The 18,940-nt window shown below is 46.1% G+C and overlaps 1 protein-coding gene across 2 annotated transcripts in view; it reads right to left on the reverse strand.

The window, feature by feature from the left end:
• Positions 1-18,940, reverse strand: part of SLC39A11 (solute carrier family 39 member 11) — a 2,648,929-nt gene that overhangs the window by 1,238,486 nt on the left and 1,391,503 nt on the right. The gene's annotated exons all lie outside the window — the stretch shown is intronic.

Here is an 18,940-nt window from a genome sequence, read left to right on the forward strand (position 1 = left end):
CTTCCCTATGGTAGCAAAATGTTGTAAGGTTTAAATTCTACAAACAGGACAGGGTTGAAGGATTGTAGATTTGAAAGCTCCGCAGGGTAGGAATTTGGGAACAATGACAATCAGAGTTTAGAAATCGAATAAACACATGCAATTTGATACACAGCATTATAGCTCGTTTTTGGCAAGTGCAGATACCAGTCCAGTTAGACCGAAGTACCTTGAACCGGAAGGCAACACCTTCCAACTGGCCAGCCTAATTCAATATGAAAAGCTCCATGGATCCGCCCTGTCCTATTATCAAAGTTCTGTGTGACGGCAGCGCATACTGTTGAGAGTTTAATGAAAGCAGGCCTTTCGAAGAGGCCTGGTCATATAACTAACACAAGGAATAGGAAATTAACACCTCTTTCATATTCAACATGATGCTGGCTCCCACCCATCTTTATTAAGGGCATTGAATGTCATGTCTGAGACAACGGTTTACAGTATGCAACCTCTGCAGGGAACTCCCTTTCAGAGGGAAGAAGTATGTGATTTGATGGAAATAAAAAGTTCTCGCCACAAACTTCAAGGGAGACCTGCGCTTTGATCAGGAGTCGCAGAAAGCTCAATTAACCAGAGAGACACTTTTATCCACAACAGACAGGAAGATGGGTGGGACTTAGTACAACAGGTTGCCAACCCTTACCTTTCCTGTTGAAAAGCATTCCGATTATGACCTCAGGCATAACAGAAGATTGGTGCAGGCTAAGCCTACCTTAGTCATTTGGCTTTAAAAGAGGGTTGAACCTCTCTTTTGGCAGATCATCCGATGACATTTGGACCCTGGATGAAGGTACAGTCTGCCTTATAGTGAAGGAAGGCCAGGCTTTCGAAGCGGGAAGCAAGATTCCCCCGACCCTAAACAACAAGGGAGATGCCCATCTCAGAGTGTAAGAGGATTCAATTCAACACTAACAACTAAGTCAATGCCTAGTCTGGGATACTGAATGGAAACCCTTATTGATATATCTTTATGTCCAGTTCATGAGTTCTGGATGACTACCCCTATATAACACCCCTCCCTTGGAATCCCCCTAAACCCACTGAGCCAAGAAGTAGTTCTGTTTTGCAAGTTAAAAGGTTTTTTTGAGAATTTAAACAATATATATCACACTTTATGATAAATTAATAATTGAATATCACACTTAATCTAAGCAGTAATCAATAATGGATAGTCTGGCACTAGCACACTTCTTTATAATCAATGATGAGTGGTTATAGGATGGATAAGATAGCAACAATACTTTTATGGTTTCAAATGGATGCAAGGTGGAATGAAAATGCAGTACAGAAAAAAAAACTTGATAGGATTTCAGCAAAAGACAATGTAATCACTTTTCTCTGGCAATTCACCCCCCCCTTTATGCAATGCAAGGAAATGGAAGAAAAGCACACAGTTCTCAGAAATGCAATCAAATGTAATTCAGTTCACCCCAGCAAGCTTAGAGAAAACAGGTATGAGTTTGAAATACAGGCAAAAGTGCTTTGAATATGGTGACAATGAAGTGAGAAATATGCTGAAAATGCTTTTAATTCCCTTCAGGAGGTTCAGGGTGAGTGGTATCTAGTTAATATGAGTTCAGGCTCACTCTAGCAATGATTCAGGGATGGTTCTTAAGAGGCTAACGAAATTTAGCAGTTCAGGCAAAAGCGGCTATCTTTTTACAAGTAAAGAAATCGGGCCACATCGCAAATCGCGGCAATATTCGCGAGTGCGAGAATCGTGACTACGGCGAAAGTATAAGCTTGTTGAAAAGCTGAGATTCTAAGCTTTCAGAGGAAAGTTAAACCAAGTTCCTAGCACAAACGGTTACGGAGTTATGAACGATTTTGTGAAGGTTGTTTTTCGGATTTGAAATTTTAAACGTTCAAAGCGACAGGTTACAGCTTGCAGCTAGAAAATGACAGGTGACAGCTTTGCAAATGACAGGTGACAGTTAGGAGACAGTTCTGGTTAGATTTAAAATAGATTCAATTATATTATTTTAACTAAGAGATTGGTTCTGCACAGTTCTGCTAGGTACTCACAATATATTTTGAAATAGGCCTCCCCACGGATCTGGTCAGGTTTTGGACTGGACTCCGGTTCTGGTCTCGGCACTTCACAGTGATCTGGGTCAGCTCTCTGGTTCTGCTAACAGCGGTCTGGGTCACTCTGGATCTCTGGCCTCTGGTTCTGGATACTGCTCTGCTTTCTCTGGCTACAGCACTGCTTCTGGATCTTTCTGCACAGCTTTCTCTGGACCCAGCGCTGATCTGCACGGCTCCTGGATGCTGCTACCGCTGTTAGGTTTTCTGGATGCTGAGGCCTACTGAGAAGAGTTCTCAGTTTGTGGGTTTAGGCCCTTGCTTTGAGTTCTGAATCAAGTTCTTTGGAGTTTTAAAGTCTAAGTGTTGGATCTAGTATCTTCTGGATGTTGTGTGGTCCGGCAGAGCGCGTTGCAGCAAATGGATTTGAATCCCTCTACCTGTCCCAGCAGTCTCTTTATATGTGTTTTGCAAGTGGGTGTGTGCCTGGGCCTAGCTAAGCCTGCCCCTTTCTACTTGTCATTGGCCCAATTCTCCCCTCTCCCATGATTGGGGAAGGAACTGTGAGTTAGAGTGATGCTGTAGGTTTTATGGGTCAGAGGATCCTCCCCTGGTCAGTTTGCCCACAAATCTATATTTGATCAAAATACACATTTCTCAAATACATAGTGGTTTGTCATTGCATGTACATATTACCTATCGCATGAGGTATACTCTGTTCAAACTCTGCTCTTCCTAAGGGCTTGCATTAAAAATGGCAACTTATTTTCGATTTTAGTGGGTTATGCAACCTTGGTTCTTCATTAAAAGTTATACACATATACACGGCCTGTCCATACATACTCCAGTAAATTCCCATGTTTCTAGCTTAAACACAGAGTCTGTAGTATACATAAATAGCACGGTTTTGCCCCAGAACATCACACAAATTGGAGTTTGGGCTTGAATCGAAAAAGTACATTTTTTAAATGAAGGCTCTCAAAGTTATACATTCCTGTCATTTGATTACAAAGAGTTATCAGTGTTTCTGTAAAATATATATTTTGCTTTCAATTCAGTTCTCAGAGTGTTGGAGTCCGCCTCCAAGACTTGGGTGGGTCAGTGATCACATGTGTCTTCTGGCAGGCAGGCCTTTGTTGACAGGAAACAGTCAAAATCAACATATCCTATTCAAGTGCAAGAGCCTATTGTGTGGTCTCCAGGAGGCTCCCAGCCAGTCTGCCTTCTATCAATCAAGAGGTCATGTGAGATTCTAACTCCTGGTGTGAATCTCTGGAGGTGAGAGGTTTCCCAGCCTTTGGCCTGTTAATTAAATCAGATTGTCTTCTGGGAACAGCATGTGGTTAAGATTTTAATTAACTCCCAGCCTTTGATGTAAAGGCCTCTCCTGCAACTCCTGACATGCAGTTTCCCTGTCAGAGTTTAGACAGCTAGCGCCGCCCTCAGTCAAAAGCGGGTACTGCATGCAATTTTGGGATCTTTCTTGGATTAATGCATTCTAAACAGGAATGGTTCTTACATGGTAGTAAATCCTTGCTTAACATTGTTTTGATGGGGCTCCTTACAGTAAAATGGTTATGTGGAACCCCACAAAAGGGTTGAATCTTTAAAGTGGTCCGATGAGCCACGATTTCAGCAACTTTTTGACATCCGTAACAGTGGATTTTGTTAACAAAGATCTTTCTTTGTACTGGTCGGTGGCAAGTTAGGTAACCATTTTGGTGTGCGCACAAACTGCGTGGTTCTCCTGGATTCTGGCGCACATGTGGGCTTTTTGGCCATCTTGGAATTTCTAAGCCCACAGGACCAAATGTTGCAGCATGATAGCTCAAACGTGGGTCAGGACACCCAACAAGAGGACCTATCCAGCAGCTCCAGAACCGGGGCCCAGCCAGCACACAGAAGGCCTTGCTAGTTCTGCCAGCAAGCTTCCTAGGTGGGAAGTGCCAGAGAGTCTCTGAACAAAGCACAATGCTGTTGTCTACAAACTCTCTCCTCAGCTTTAGGCTATCCGCCTTAAAGGATGACAAGTCCAGGGAAGAAACTGGGAGGAGTGCCACAACAAGCATCCATCTTTTAAGGACATTTTCGAGGCAGTCAAACCCTTGAACAACGACTGGCAGCACCACTGACTGTTGTGACGCTGCAGTCACTACAGCCGTCCGCGACGTCTCGACCAGTATTCCAGATCCATCAACCAGCACAAAGACAACGATTCTTGACCCTGGGCAGCCGTGTTGGCCAGTCTGCAGCTGTCACTCCAGCCTCGCTTGCTGAACTGCCTGCCGCCTGATACCCGCAGCTGGCTCCCATCTTGAACTCTGTCGCAGTAGCTGCAATGCGTCCTGGAACTGACTCAATGCTGTCTAGCATCAAGATACATTGTGGTTCTCTCTGCCTGGTCCTTTTCAGAAGACTCCTAGTGACAGTTACGGTTAAGACTGATTGCTTTGGGCGATGTTGAGCAGCCGACGGATGCCGTCGTAAGAAACTGCAGCTCCACCGGGGCTGCCTAAATCCTTCAAAATATCCTTTTTTTCCATTTAAACCAAGGTAATACCGACACCGGAGGAGAGGGGAATGCACCCACACCACTCTGGCGAAGTTTGTAAACAAACCGGTGTCTGCTGCAGAAAATCGGAGCAGTTCTACCTCCGGCTCTGCCCACATATCGGTGGCGCTCCTAGGCCGAGCAGAGCCAGCGGCAACCACCGAGAGGAGGAGCATCGCTAGAGGTCAGCACTAGCAGCGAGTAGCCGGAAACATGCTGGGACCCGGGACCGGGTCAGATGGTAGTCGCCGTCTTCTCCCCCTTCCTGGCCTGTGGACCCTGACTCGATCGCAGCAGGAATCGCTTCCGAAGGACTGCCTGATTGGACAGAGAGCGGGAACAGTGAGAGGCGGGACGAGTGTAGAGCCCCAACGGGAGGCGAACATGGCACGGGCTGCGGGAGGCTTGTGTGCAACTGTGCGGACACTCAGGATTTCTCTGCTGCGACAGCCCCCCCATATACCGGCGCTGGGACAGGTGCAATAAGTGGGAGAGATGCACAGAGCCTGACCCACCGGGCCCCACCCCTCCCGACTTGACCTCCTCCTGCGGCGCTGCACGGCCGTGGGGGTCCTTAAATAATAAGGGGGCTGCTGAACTGCACATACCGGCGGGACTGGCGCCGAAACGCTGTGGCTTGCAGCAAATGTACTGCCTTCATGCTGTAGGACCGGGGTCCGTGTGCTGGGGACTGATACCCTGCACTGCACTGATTCCTGAAAGGTGCACGTGTGGAAGGCAAATAAGCAGAGGCTGATAGACACGGACAGCGGAGACGAGACACGAGGCCCCATGGGGGCCGCCTCATGTGAACCGTGCTGAGGTGCACTAAACAAGTAAGTGGATCCCTGAGGAGCCACCCACGAGACACCGGGGGTAAAACTTGTTCAAACGCTGGCATACAAGAACATATGTTACGTCCCGGAACCCTCCTCCCCCTTTGAACAAAGCCCGATAGGCGGTCCTATGAAACTGAGTGGCCTAGGGAAAACGCTCAACACCAAGGGGTCCACACTGAGGGCAACAAGGCGGGCTCGGTGGCAACCACTACCACGAGAGCTGCCTCGCCCCCACAGACGCACACAACAGACATGGCCCGCTAACGCCTAGAACATAACTATGCATTATAGTCCCTGCACCCTGAACTCCTCAAATTTGATCAAAAGGGACAGGTCAGACCAGATTTGCCTTCAACCATAGTGTGGGGACATGAAATTGACTGCAGGCCTCATCAAGTTGACATCAGCGGCCATGCATTGGCAGTGACTGGGGGCCACTGGGAGAGAGACTGGGTGTGAGACCGTTAAACAGACACCAGTGCATGAAATCACTGGCCTGGGGGAGCACCCCTGAGCTCAGAAGCCCGACTGAACAGTCAGAGACCCCGAGGGGGACCGAGGCAGCAAGGCACGACAGACTTCAGTGATCATTGCTGGTGAACTCCAGAACTATACCAGCTCCAACCCCCCCCCCCCCCAACCATAGGGTGGCTCCTACCCACCCTGCCACCACCATCTTCTTCACTGCCGAAATACAACAGATACTGCACCAGGGATAAAAAGGACGTCGGCCCCAGGAATGGCCTACCAGACCAACACGGATTAGTAAACACAAACCCTGCAACCCCTCCATGCAGAATAGAATAGACAGAATAGACAGATATGCCATGAATACCACGGCTAAACCCCCCAGACTTCGCAGATAAAGTGGGAACTGGCGCTGCAACCCCTGAGATAAACCCGGCTCTGTCGCTCACAGACATCATGGCGGCCATCGGAGACTCTCGGACATCGGTAGGGACTAAACTGGATGGCCTGACCTCTGAAGTCTCCTTCCTGCGCCAGGATCTGCGCAACTTGACGTCCCGAGTGGAGGGAAGCCGAACAGCGGATCTCGGACACAGAGGATACAGTCAAAAACCTGGAAGCACACCTGGAACACATGGAGAAGAAACTCACTATCCTGGCAGCAAGAGCAGAAAATAGCGAAGACAGATCGCGGCGCAATAACCTGCGCATCCTCTGGTTTCTGGAAAAAGAAGAGGGACCATCCATGAAACTGTTTCTAGAAGGCTGGCTCACAGACCTCATGGCCCCTAAAAAGCTCTCCAACTGCTTTTCCATTGTGAGGGCACACAGGATCCCAGCTGGTAGACTGGTACCAAGAGCCCCCCACGCACAGTGATTGCCAGACTAATGAACTACAGAGCTCGAGACACTCTTCTTCACATGGCATGAGCAACTGGCCCGATCACATATAATGCCAACTGCATCGGGTTCTTCCCCGATTACATGAAGGAGGTCCAGAAAGCCAGGCAGTTTTATGACTCCATTAAAAGGAAACTTGCATCTCTGAACAACAAATACGTGTTCTTTCTCCCGGCCACCATTAAACTACATCACAACAACGTAGTGCACGTGTTCTACAACCCTCGAGAGGCTTGGGAATGGCTGGAGACACAGGTCTTATCCACCCCACACTCCAGAGACCACACACCTTGAAAGGAAAAGGACTAAGACAATTCGCACCGCGAGCTAACTTGTACAGCATGCAAAGGAACTAAGGAAGACAACCCACCTGAGAAAATGGGAGGAACTTGAGAAGGGAGGTTAAGAAACGAGACGCCCAACAGCCCACATTTACCATTGGGGAGAGTCCCTCACAGCTTTCTTTCCCCTCTCCCCGGTCACGAAGAAATACGGCTGACGAGATGGAATTTTAAGACGGGCGGCCCCCGGCGGTGCGAGGAACAGCAGACTAACCCCTGGGGAGTTCCCCAAAATGGTTCACACAAGTTTATGGTTGTATGTGTTTGGGCGACAGATGCTTCTAGTTGGTGGAAGTGGGAGGGGTGTACATGGTGGGGGGTGTTAATGTGGCACAGTTTACTGGTAAACCCAGGCAGTTTGGGTCCAGGTTTTATAGTTACAAGGCAGCAGGAAATCCAATTGGCGGAGCTACCGGGATGCGATGCCACGGGGGACACCTGGAGGTTGGGGGGGCTCAGAAGACACAATCCTTCTTAGAACCACGATACACAGAACATGCTAACTGAACACAAGTAGGCCAATTGTCCTTTCTGTCTTGGAATGTTAACGGACTGGGTTCCGTTATCAAAAGAAAGTTAGTACTTGAGTACCTCAACCGCTACTCCCCCGATGTGGCCTTACTATCAGAAACCCACCTGATGGGCACCAGCTCTGGGTTCTTTAAGAGATCAAACTACTCACACACATACCAAGCTGGGTTCTTGAAGGGTGCTAGGGGCACTATGATACTAATCAACAAACAAGTTCCTTTTCAGGTCACAAAGTATGGTCCAACCCTTGAGGTTGCTTTGTGTTGGTATTAGGGGATATTGGAGAGGAGCAATTGGGCTTTATCACAGCAAACGCCCCCTGGATATACAAAAGAACTCCTGGGGGAGATACGGTAATATTACTGGAAGAGCGGGCAGACTCATGGGTCCTGGGAGGTGATTTTAATGATGTTATGGCGGTGGCTAAAGACAGATCATATAAGGGAACTGGGTACTAGGGGCCCCGACCGCACTGCATATCTTCGCCGAAGCAATAGGTCTGCTAGATACCTGGAGGATGCTGCACACCACAGACACTGGGTACTCGTTTTACTCCACCGCACATAAGTCACTTTCAAGAACTGACTATGGCTTCATCCCTTGTAATATGTCCCACAGACTGATATCTGCGGAGCTCTTAGCGAGAGGAATATCGGACCACTCTCCCCTCCTCATAACCCTAAAAGGTATACACCATAGACCTGACGCGATCTGGCGTCTGAACACGTACTACCTGGGATTGCCCGACATAGCGGAGGGGCTCGCAGACAATACCAGCGAGTTCTTTGAACTAAATGAAGGATTCGTGGACTGCCCGTTCACAATCTGGGAGGCATTCAAAAGAGCTCTTAGGGGGGGAAACTATCTCCCTGGTGTTGGCCAATCGTAAACACCACCAACAGGTGATCGTAGATGCAGAAAAAAAGGTGTCTTAGCGGGAGGAGCAACTCCTAGTGCTTGGAACCACGTCCTCGCAAGAAGCCCTAAAACGGCCCAAGAAGCCCTACGAAATATTGCCCTAGACACGGCTTGGACCGCCCACTGGTTGACCAAATGCCAGATCTATGAGAAAGGGGATAAGGCAGGCAAGACTCTGGCCTGGCTGGAGAAGTGGGAACACACTAAGGGGCAAGTGCGTGCCATACGATCAACAGATGAGGAACTATTGACAATGGACTCGGACATTGCGGAGACCTTCACTGACTATTACGAACGACTCTACTCACCGATGAGTGTGGACTCCGCACCCGACCACTCTAACTTTCTGTATGCGGTCGACAACCCGCGACTTTCGACAGAACAGGCAGAACAACTTGACTCTGAAATTACACAGAACGAGGTCCATGACGCTTTGGCACAGCTCCAAACCGGGAGGACCCCAGGGCCCAATGGCTTCCCAGTGGAGACATGGAAGCCATTGGCACACTAACTGGACACATGCACCGTATGTTTCTCTGGTGTAAAGAAATGGGCACACTCCCACAGATCTTAAGAAAACGTGTATAGTGGTGATCCCCAAACCCGGGAAAACCCCTGGAATACTGTGCATCGTATAGAGCCATATCATTGATAAACGGGGAAGCAAAAATGCTCACGCGAATCCTAGCCAATAGATTGCGTGGGGTGATTGAGGCACTCGTCCACCCAGACCAATGTGGATTCTTGCCCAACAAATCCACCTGCATGAACATACATAGACTTCAACTGGCCATAGAACGAGCCCCGGTGATACCTGACCCGCTGGCCTTACTGGCGGTTGATTTTGAATAAGCATTTGACTCGGTGGGGTGGGTAGCCCTGTGGGAAATCATGAGCCATATGAATTTTGGGCAGGGGTTCATCTCCTGGACCAAGCTCCTCTACGACTCCCCTGAAGCGACAGTGAGAGTGAACGGCAGATCATCAAGGACGTTCCATCTGGGTCGTGGGACCAGGCAAGGCTGTCCCTTCTACCCCTTGTTATTCTTCCTTGCCATCGAGCCACTGGCGATCAAATTGAGAAACGATAGAAACTGGTCAGGATTTGTCTGGCCGAAAGGGGGTAAAGACTGACTGTCACTGTATGCGGACGATCTTCTGATCTATCTTAGTCACCCTGTGATCTCCTGCCCGATCGTGTCCCGGATCCTAAGAGACTACCAGAACTTCGGGGGCCTTAAAGTGAAAGCCCAAAAGACTGGCCACTTCACCTGTCCATGGGGGAGAAGCTAACATTCTCGAACTCTGTCCATACCCCGTTTCCTAGGCTTCATGTACCTAGGCATTCGTATAAGCCTGGCCTTAGATGACTTTCTCCGGCTAAACCTGCAACCAGTGCTGGATAGATTTGCTAGGGACATCTCTCATTGGTGGACCCTCCTGCTCTTGCTGATCTGTCGGGCCGCTTTGTTTAAAATTATGACACTCCCCAGACTTCTCTAAGTGTTAAAAAAACACTCCGCTTCACGTTCCCCTCTGAACTTTTGCAGTAATTGATACTAACGTTCGGGAGTTGCTCTGGGGAGGGAACCAACCTATAATTGCTCTTGCAACACTACAACGATCAATATGGGAAGGCGGTATAGGCCTACCGTGTATTCGCACATACTACCTCGCCGCACAAATCAGTGTAGTAAATGACTGGCTACATGGCGATGCCACGCTCCCACATTTCCGTATAGAACTATCTGCTATGCACCCGATCTCACCTATCCAGGCTCTATACACGGATGGGAAAGGGGAACCGGTAATGGTGAGACCATCACGTCATATTCACCGTACTTGGAGGGAGGCACACAGACATATTGGCTGGGCACGGAAACCAACACTAGCCCAACCCTATGGAACAATGCACATATCACTGAGATACAAAACATGGGTTGCTTTGGGACCTGAAGAAAACAGGGGATATGTACGATAGCACACATTGCCCATGAAGGGCGCCTATTGGAATTTAACACGCTGAAAGAATGATTTGCTCTACAATCCATTGACCATTTCAGATACACGCAACTCGCTCATGCCATGAACTCCCAGTTCCCAAAATTAGCTGACGTGCCCCCTTGTTCCCCCCATTGAAACCAACATCCTCCCAGACCGCATCCCCTCCAAAGTCATCTCCACACTATACCAGGCCCTTAACTCTTTTGGAACCAAAGAACTCACTAGGTTGAAGGAAAACTGGGAGAGGGACCTGGGCAGGCTAGAACCGCAGGAATGGGTGCAATCGTTAATGTTCCCACGGGTAATCGGCATCGATGCGAAATTACGGCTGATCCAACTCAGAATACTGCACCGCTCCTATTACACTCAAACAATGCTAGCCAAATGGGGAGGAAGGGAGGATGAGGCCTGTCTCCGATGCAGGCGTGAGAGAGGCCATTTCTTTCATACTATCTGGGAGTGCGCTGTATTGCAGACCTTTTGGGCGAAATGCATCGACAGGGTTTCAAAAATGATGGGGTCATCTATATCAATGGACCCGAAGCTGATACTACTGGGGAAATGTGGGGGAGGTGGACTTTACCAAATATGAGAAATTGTTTTTGGCTGTCGTATTTGGTGCGGGGAAACAGTTAACCGCTGCAACCTGGGGCTCGGCAGAAGTACTGAGCCTAAATCGTTGGTCCAACGAAATGCATAGGTGTGCTTCCCTGGAGCAACGTATTTACAAAGCGAGAGGCTGCCAAAAGTTCCAGAAAAAATGGGGGAAACGGATGGATTGAAATACACCTCCCCCCCTCCCTGCACTTCCCCCACCAGTTTTCTTCCCTCCCTCCCCCAGATGGCTGTGTAGTCCCAGAACCATTAAGACCATGCTTACGACGGCTGTTATGCTTGACATATTACCCGACTCTGCTGCCCTTGAATTGAATTATATTCTTATGTATGTTTACGTTGTTGTTTGCCTAAAACTCAATAAACAGTGTTATAAAAAAAAAGACTGATTGCTTTACCGACTACCCTCCTGTCAGTATCCAGAGTGCATCCCTTTCCTTTGTGAAACTGTCTGTCCTCTGTGTTCCTTTACACAGTGGGCTGTATTGTGTAGTGTGCTAGAACTGTCTTTTGGAATAATAATAAAGTAGATATTTGTATACAAACTTGACTGGACAGTCCCTTTTATCATTGGGTAATAATTATATTATCGCTGTGTTGCAACTAACCAACGATCCACGACCTTGCAGAGATAAGCCTGCCATTCTGTCCACATTACCAAAATTGAACAAGGAGGATTATAATGTACTTGTTTTTCCAATCTGTTTGGATACTTTCTGGTGTACTAGAGGTGTGGGGGCGACTGATTGTTTAGAAATCGATATTCATCCCTGGACCACTGGTGCCACAGTAGTTGATTCGTCAAATGGTATTCTTTGGTTATTTGACCACTGTGAAAAACCAGAGGGTGTTTCCCTACTGCAGCCCGGGTATCCCTTATTCAGGTGGCCAGGGAAGGGCAATCGCTATTGGATCCTGACCCTGGGGGTGGACAAGCGAGGGAAGATCACCTGGGTAGGGTGTCCTTCAGGAGTGGGGAAGAAACACCGGAAGGCGAGACATGGTATCTCCCATTTCCCAACAATTGTTTACCCCATATTCCCTCTACATTTATGGCATACAACAACTCCCATGACTCCCCTCCTTTCTGTGTCAGCCCAACTACTGAGATGAGGAAGAGAAAGATTGAGATTAGGAAAATTACCCCTAGTAATATGAAATGGTCCTGTCCCGGTAATAAAGCCAAGCAGGGCCAGGCACTCAGTCATAATCACACACACCTGAAACACATGGACGGCTACCCAGAGTATAAGAGGTGGAGCATAGAGTCACACAGTGAGCAAATTGGGGCCCAAGAAGGCACACAAGTTGGAGGTCGAGCAGGCAGGCGAACTGGGTCGCCCAGGTACCCTGAAATCAGCAGAGAGCACAGTGCAGAGACGTTGAGTGCCTGAGAGGTGAAAAGGATGAAGAAAGCGTGGCAATGGAGCTGTGTCTCCAAGGAGCCAGAAGGAGGTTGCTCAAGGAAACACTCCAAATAGAAATCCTGGTACAGGTGCTTTTTCCCCAGGGTGTGCGAGAAGGCCCGGGAGTGTCGCAGTGGCAGCAGAGAAGACTCTGACCTTGACACGCATTAAGTGATATAGAAACACAGCCGGTGAGTTCCAAGTAGAAAGGGAGTCTGGTTTGTGAAAGGCACAAGGCGCCAATGAAATACAATTTTGCAAAGGAGGACAAGTTTATGACAAGAGACGCAATAACGATGAAAGCTTCAATTTTCCATTGTTCAAAGAGTATGATGAAAATCAAAGTGACGGGGAAGCCGCATGTACGTTTACACGAGTAAAGAGGGACCTTTTGAGATTGGGATTTACAGAGGGCTCAAAGCGCAAGTGAAAGTGAAATAAGAATTGTTAGATTTGTGGAATTAAGAAGAGGGTCTGGGGCCCACGTAGTGAAGATTGTGAAAGACAATCCCGGGGGCATGACCAAGTGAGATATAAGGAGGAGCACAAACTGTATAGACAGCCTTGGCAACAGAGTATTCCTGCACAGGGGCAAGAAAGATACTGTGCATTTGTGAAAGTCTCTATTACTGTACCATGTAGTAACGAGGTGCCAAGGGAACGATTGTCTGAAAGCCTCATGAAGTATGCGACTAGATCATTATCCACTCGAAAGATAACATTATTCAGGACAGATTATGGATGGTGGGCAACCCGTCCCTACCGGAAACCATAGCCATAGCAAAGCGAGTGGAACACACTCATTTGTGTTCGAAGGAGATGAGAAGCAAGAAAGAAGAAGCTGTACAAAGTATGCAAAAACATAGCCAGAGCAGCAAGGAGATGCAAGAGAAGGAAACAGAAGAGCAAGCTCAGGTGAATGTAATTCGACCTAAAGACAGAGGTGGGACAAATGTTAAGAACAAAGAGAAAGTTGAAGTCAATGCAGGACGAAATAACATAATGAAGAATTTTGAGCAAAAAGGGAATTCATATAGAGGAAAGAATTGGGTGAAGAATGAACCCAGGGCTCAAAATGATCAGAGGGTTCAGTATAACCAACAGAGACAGATGTTATAATTGTGGCAGAACTGGCCATTATGCTTATGCTAGACAATGTCCCGCATTGGGACAAAAATGTGGAAATTGTGGTATAAGAGGTCATTTCGCTGTCACGTGTAGAAGGAGGAAGAAAGTCTCTGCCATTATGGAAGAATAAGAGGAATCGGATGAAGAAAGGGTGTTCCTGATACGAGAACCACCTAATGGAGAATTTAAATGCCCGAGTTGTGATGTATTCCTGGACAACTGGAAACTGAAGGTGAAAGTGGATAGTTGTTCATCATGGACAATTATTACCAAGGAAACATGGAAGAATTTAGCAAAACGTGGCCTCAAAACTAAGATAGAAGCATCAGACATATTAAATCCCGGTGGGTTTGAGAGATCCAAAATAAAGATGATTGGATGGTTCTCGAGTATTATTCAATTCAAAGACAGACGGTCTCAAGTAAAAGTATACGTAGCAGAAAAAGGAGTAGACGTTTTGGGGTGGAGAGATCAAGCTGGACTAAGAATCAGGTTGGATCCATGTAATGGAGAGCAGGTCTTGGTTGTAAACAAGAGTCAAGCATGGGAAAGTAAGGAAGTCAAGGAAAAAGAGCAAGGCAAAGCAGTAAAATTAGGATTGTTAAAAGATTTTTCACACAGAATTTGCCTCAAAAAGGGAGCGATACCTGTTAGGCACACGAAATCCAGGCCTATTCCGTTTGCTATTGCTGAAAAGGTTGAGCAGGAATTGACTTTATTAGAAACTGAAGGAGGTATAGAGAAAACTGAGTCATCCGAATGGGTGAGCCCTATTGTAGTTGCATTGAAGAAAAATGGCAAACCTAGGATTTGTGTGGATTTGAGAGACGTCAACAAGAACATTATAACAGATGTTTTTCCACTTCCTATCATATCTGAAATGTTGAATCGTATTGATAATGCTGATGTTTTTCTACTTTAGACCTATCAAGCGCTTATCATCAGATATCTTTAACAGAGGATTGTAGAGACATTACAGCATTTGTTACACCACATGGATTGTATCGATACAAACGTATGCCATTTGGACTAGCGTCTGCAGCAGCAGTATTTCAGAGAATTATGATGCGTGTGTTGAAGGGTTTGAGTGGAACGCTTGTATGTCAAGATGATATAATAGTATTTGGCAAGGGATCTTTGGAGCCTGATGGGAGATTGAAGGAAGTTTTGAAGAGACTAGAAGAGGTTGGTTTGAAAATTGAAAATAGCAAATGCAAATTTGGAGTAGAGGAGGTAGAATATTTAGGGCATGCAGTGAATGGTAAGGGTTATAAACCCAAAAGAGATGCCTTGAAAGCTATCAAGGAGTCACCAGAACTTAAAAACAAGGATGAATTAATGTCGTTTTTGGGGTTGTGTGAATATTACAACAGATTTGTAAGAAATTTTGCAAGTACAACGGAACCGTTGAGAAAATTGTTAAAAAAAGGATGCAAAATTTGCTTGGAGTGATGAATGTAGTGAGGCAGTTAGAAGTATAAAAGAAGGAATTTGTAATTCTGTAGAATTGGGAGGATTTGTTTATGGGAGGCTGACCAAGAACACAGTGGATGCTAGTGGGAACTGTTTAGGAACAGTGTTAACACAGATAGATGAGGATGCTAATGAAAAAACAATCAGTCATGCTTCAAGGGCCATTTCAGAAACAGAAGGCAGATATTCTGTAATCGAAAAGGAATTGTTGGCATGTTCATGGGCAGTGAATTATTTCAGAAAATATTTGTGGGGAAACAAATTTATAATTCAAACTGACCACAAACCTTTGATAGAAGTTCTCACTGTGAGAGGGATGTGTAAAGCCTCACCGAAATTAGCTAGACTCAGTTTAAAATTACAAGATTACAATTTTTCTGTGAAATATGTGCCAGGGAAGAGGAATATCATTGCCGATTATTTATCTAATTGCCATTGAAGAGTGATGAAGCAAATGGAGATTCAGATGAGGAAATAGTGGCAGTCATTTTTGAGGTCACGTCCAAGGAGATGTGGATGGAAGAATTGGCTAAAGATGATGAGTTGCAAGAGATAAGAAGGTACACAGAGTTTGGTTGGCCTGAAAAAAAAGTTATCAGCGAAGGTTGTAGGAGATATTGGGAGATTAAGGATGAATGGTCCATGGAAGATGGATTCCTAGTGAGAGGAGATAAGTTAATTCCCCCACACAAATTCTGGAGTGAGCTCATTGAGAAGGCGCACCAAGGCCATCCTGGCATCACAGGCACTAAGAATAATGTGCGGTTGAAATACTGGTGGCCAGGCATGGATATTATGATTGAGAGATTTATCAGGAATTGTTGGCCATGTCAGAACAGTGATAAGAGTTGTAGGATTGTCAAGTCTAAACCAATTAACATTGACAAAGGTGATACACCATGGGAGATGCTTGGAATTGATATCATCGGACCGTATTTGAAGTTGTTTGGAGAGAAAAAGTTCCCGATTGTGTTAGTGAATTATTACTCAGGTTGGGTAGAAGTCAAAGCGGTGAAGAAAATTGATACAGGTGAGATAATAAAGTTCTTAATGCAGATATGCAGAAGGGAAGGATTTCCTAAAATAATAATAAGTGATAATGGAGTTCAGTTCAGAAGTAGTGAAATGAAAGCATTTGCCAAGAAGACGGGAATTGAATGGAGGTTTTCGTCATTATACCACCCACAAACCAATGGGTTGGTGGAGAGATACAACCGTGTAATTGTAGAAGCAGTGGAACTGGCATTGAGTAACAATATACCGGTTGATGAGGTTCTTAAGGAGAGGATATGGAGTACTAGGATGTCAGTTAAAAGAGGAATGGAGGTTTCACCTTTTGAATTAATGAGGGGGAGAGCTCCCAATACGTTACTAAATCTGGAATGGGTTAATTGGAGGAAAGGTTTGAGTACAGGATCACAAAGTCATGGCAAACAGCAAGAAATACATAATTTACATAACATGCCTATTGAAAAGTTTAAATTGAGAATACTGCCGGGAGATTTCGTACGAATCAAGTTTGGACAGAATGTTAAGAAGGGAGACTCTAAATACAGCAGGCCAGTCAAGATGATACAAGTGTTTAGGAGAGCGGTTAGAGTTGCAGGATGATATATATGGAATCTGGATAGAGTTAGTAAATGGATGTGGAAAGGTAATAATGTGGGACATATGCAAGTGAAAGTGGAGAGACGAGGGATTGATTTATTTGGTGATGACTATATTCTAAATAGAAATGATATTGTGAATGGTGGTTTGGGAAGACATGCTGGTGAAGATATGGTTCAACGACAACAAGGAGGTGAGGTGATTGGAAGAAGGAGTGTGCGTAGTTTAAGAGAGAGGAGATTGCCGTTTTGGTCTAGGGATTATGACATGTAACATATTATAATTGCATTTAGCTATGTTATTCCATTGGTTCACTTACAGCTTTATAAGTATGCATTCATTCATAATGTTATATTATTCTTTAGGGTTTCCACATGTGGTATTAACCTTCTGAGTTGTTATGTAATGTTTGGGTGTATCGTAAGTTCTTATTTTTATTTAAAATGTTTAGGGGGGGATGATGTAGTATTCTAATGATATATCTCGTGATAGCTCGTGGCTCTATCTCGTGAAAACTCGTGGCTCCTTTAGCTTGCGGCTTCCAGCCAGTGTGTGTTGAGAGAATGCGGAGATGTATGACGTGAGAGGAGGTGACGGTTGAGAAGGGATGTCGAGTGAGGGTGGAGGCTGCTGTGCGGGGCGCCGGTTATATTGATAAAGACTAATGTATGCGAGTAAATAAAGAGCGAGTTTATACCTCTTATCGTGTAGTCGCATACTTCATGCATCCTCGTCGCCATTTGAAGTATGCGACTACACGATAAGAGGTGTAAACTTGCTCTTTATTTACACAAGGTGTTTGACATACAACATTAATTGTGAGACGACGTGGTCGCCTAAACCAAAAGTGAATTCTTTACTATACAGCGCACAGGCGTGTTGCGATAGTATGTTTACAATAGACCATATCCTAAATGTGTTGACCTCGAAAATGATTGGTCTGTGGAAATTCACTTCAACACAGCATTGACTGCATCTCTTTTCATGTCGTCCTATCAGTTATTTCTAGAAAGAACACTGTGTAATTGGTGTGGTGTGTTTCTCCGCAAACAGACTCAATTCTATAACTTTCTTCAGAACTATAGGGTTATCCCAAATCCTGAGTTCAGGTTGTGATTATTTTCAAAGGGTGTGGACTAGGCAGAAACGTTGCATCCTTAATCTTTATCCATTGCTCACCAGGGAGCCAGAAGGGCTCACCCAAGATGGGGGAGCCATTAGTAGACTGCAGAAAGCCTGGCCCTAGATGGGTGGCAGTGTTCTGAACGTACTGCAGTCTTATTAGGTTGGGTGGCATTCTCACATGCAAGAGGTCATTTATTCCAATCTGGATGACACCATGGTACTGAGATCTGGTTTGCCAAACAATAAACGGTTAAGTTCTTAAGAAGACACATCTGTTGTTAAAGGTGGGATCTCACAATGGCGATTAGGGAAATATTAAAATCCTGGTTGAAGCCAAGTTGCTTAACCTTGATCCGTGACTTGATAAGCAGCTAACTTAAAGCCAGGGTGTGCACATCCACTCGCCACCAGGCACTCAGAGAAATGATACAAAGTATCACACAACCTGGGATGTAAGGGGTCGTGCTCGTCCCGTCTTCCAGCCCTCTCCTTCCATCCCCACCCAGAGCCTCTGCAGACAAATCATCGTCATACATTGTGCACTCTGAGGCGCAAGCACCTGGGAATAAATGGGTGAGCGAGTGTAGACAACTACACTTCCCTATGTTAGCAAAATGTTGGGAAGTTTAAATTCTACAAACAGGACAGGGTTGAAGGATTGTAGCGTTGAAAGTTCTGCAGGGTAGGAATTTGGGAGCGATGACAATCAGGGTTTAGAAATCAACTAAACACCTGTAATTTGATACACCGCTTTATCGCTCGTTTTTGTCAAGTGCGGATACCAGTCCAGTTAGACTGAAGTACCTTGAACCCGCAGGGATTGGGCACAACTGAGCTTAGATGCTAACTGTGGGTCTAACTAGTATAGTAGTTGATTTGGAGACCAAATCGGAGGTCCAGTAGTACAAGAAGGTTGCCTTGAGGATTGGGAAAAAAGAGGTTGGGTGGCGGGAGGGAGTCGATAGCATGTAA

This window comes from Ambystoma mexicanum, chromosome 3q (assembly GCF_040938575.1).
Source record: "Ambystoma mexicanum isolate Mex_15411 chromosome 3q, UKY_AmexF1_1, whole genome shotgun sequence".
Classification (NCBI taxonomy): Eukaryota; Metazoa; Chordata; class Amphibia; order Caudata; family Ambystomatidae; genus Ambystoma; species Ambystoma mexicanum.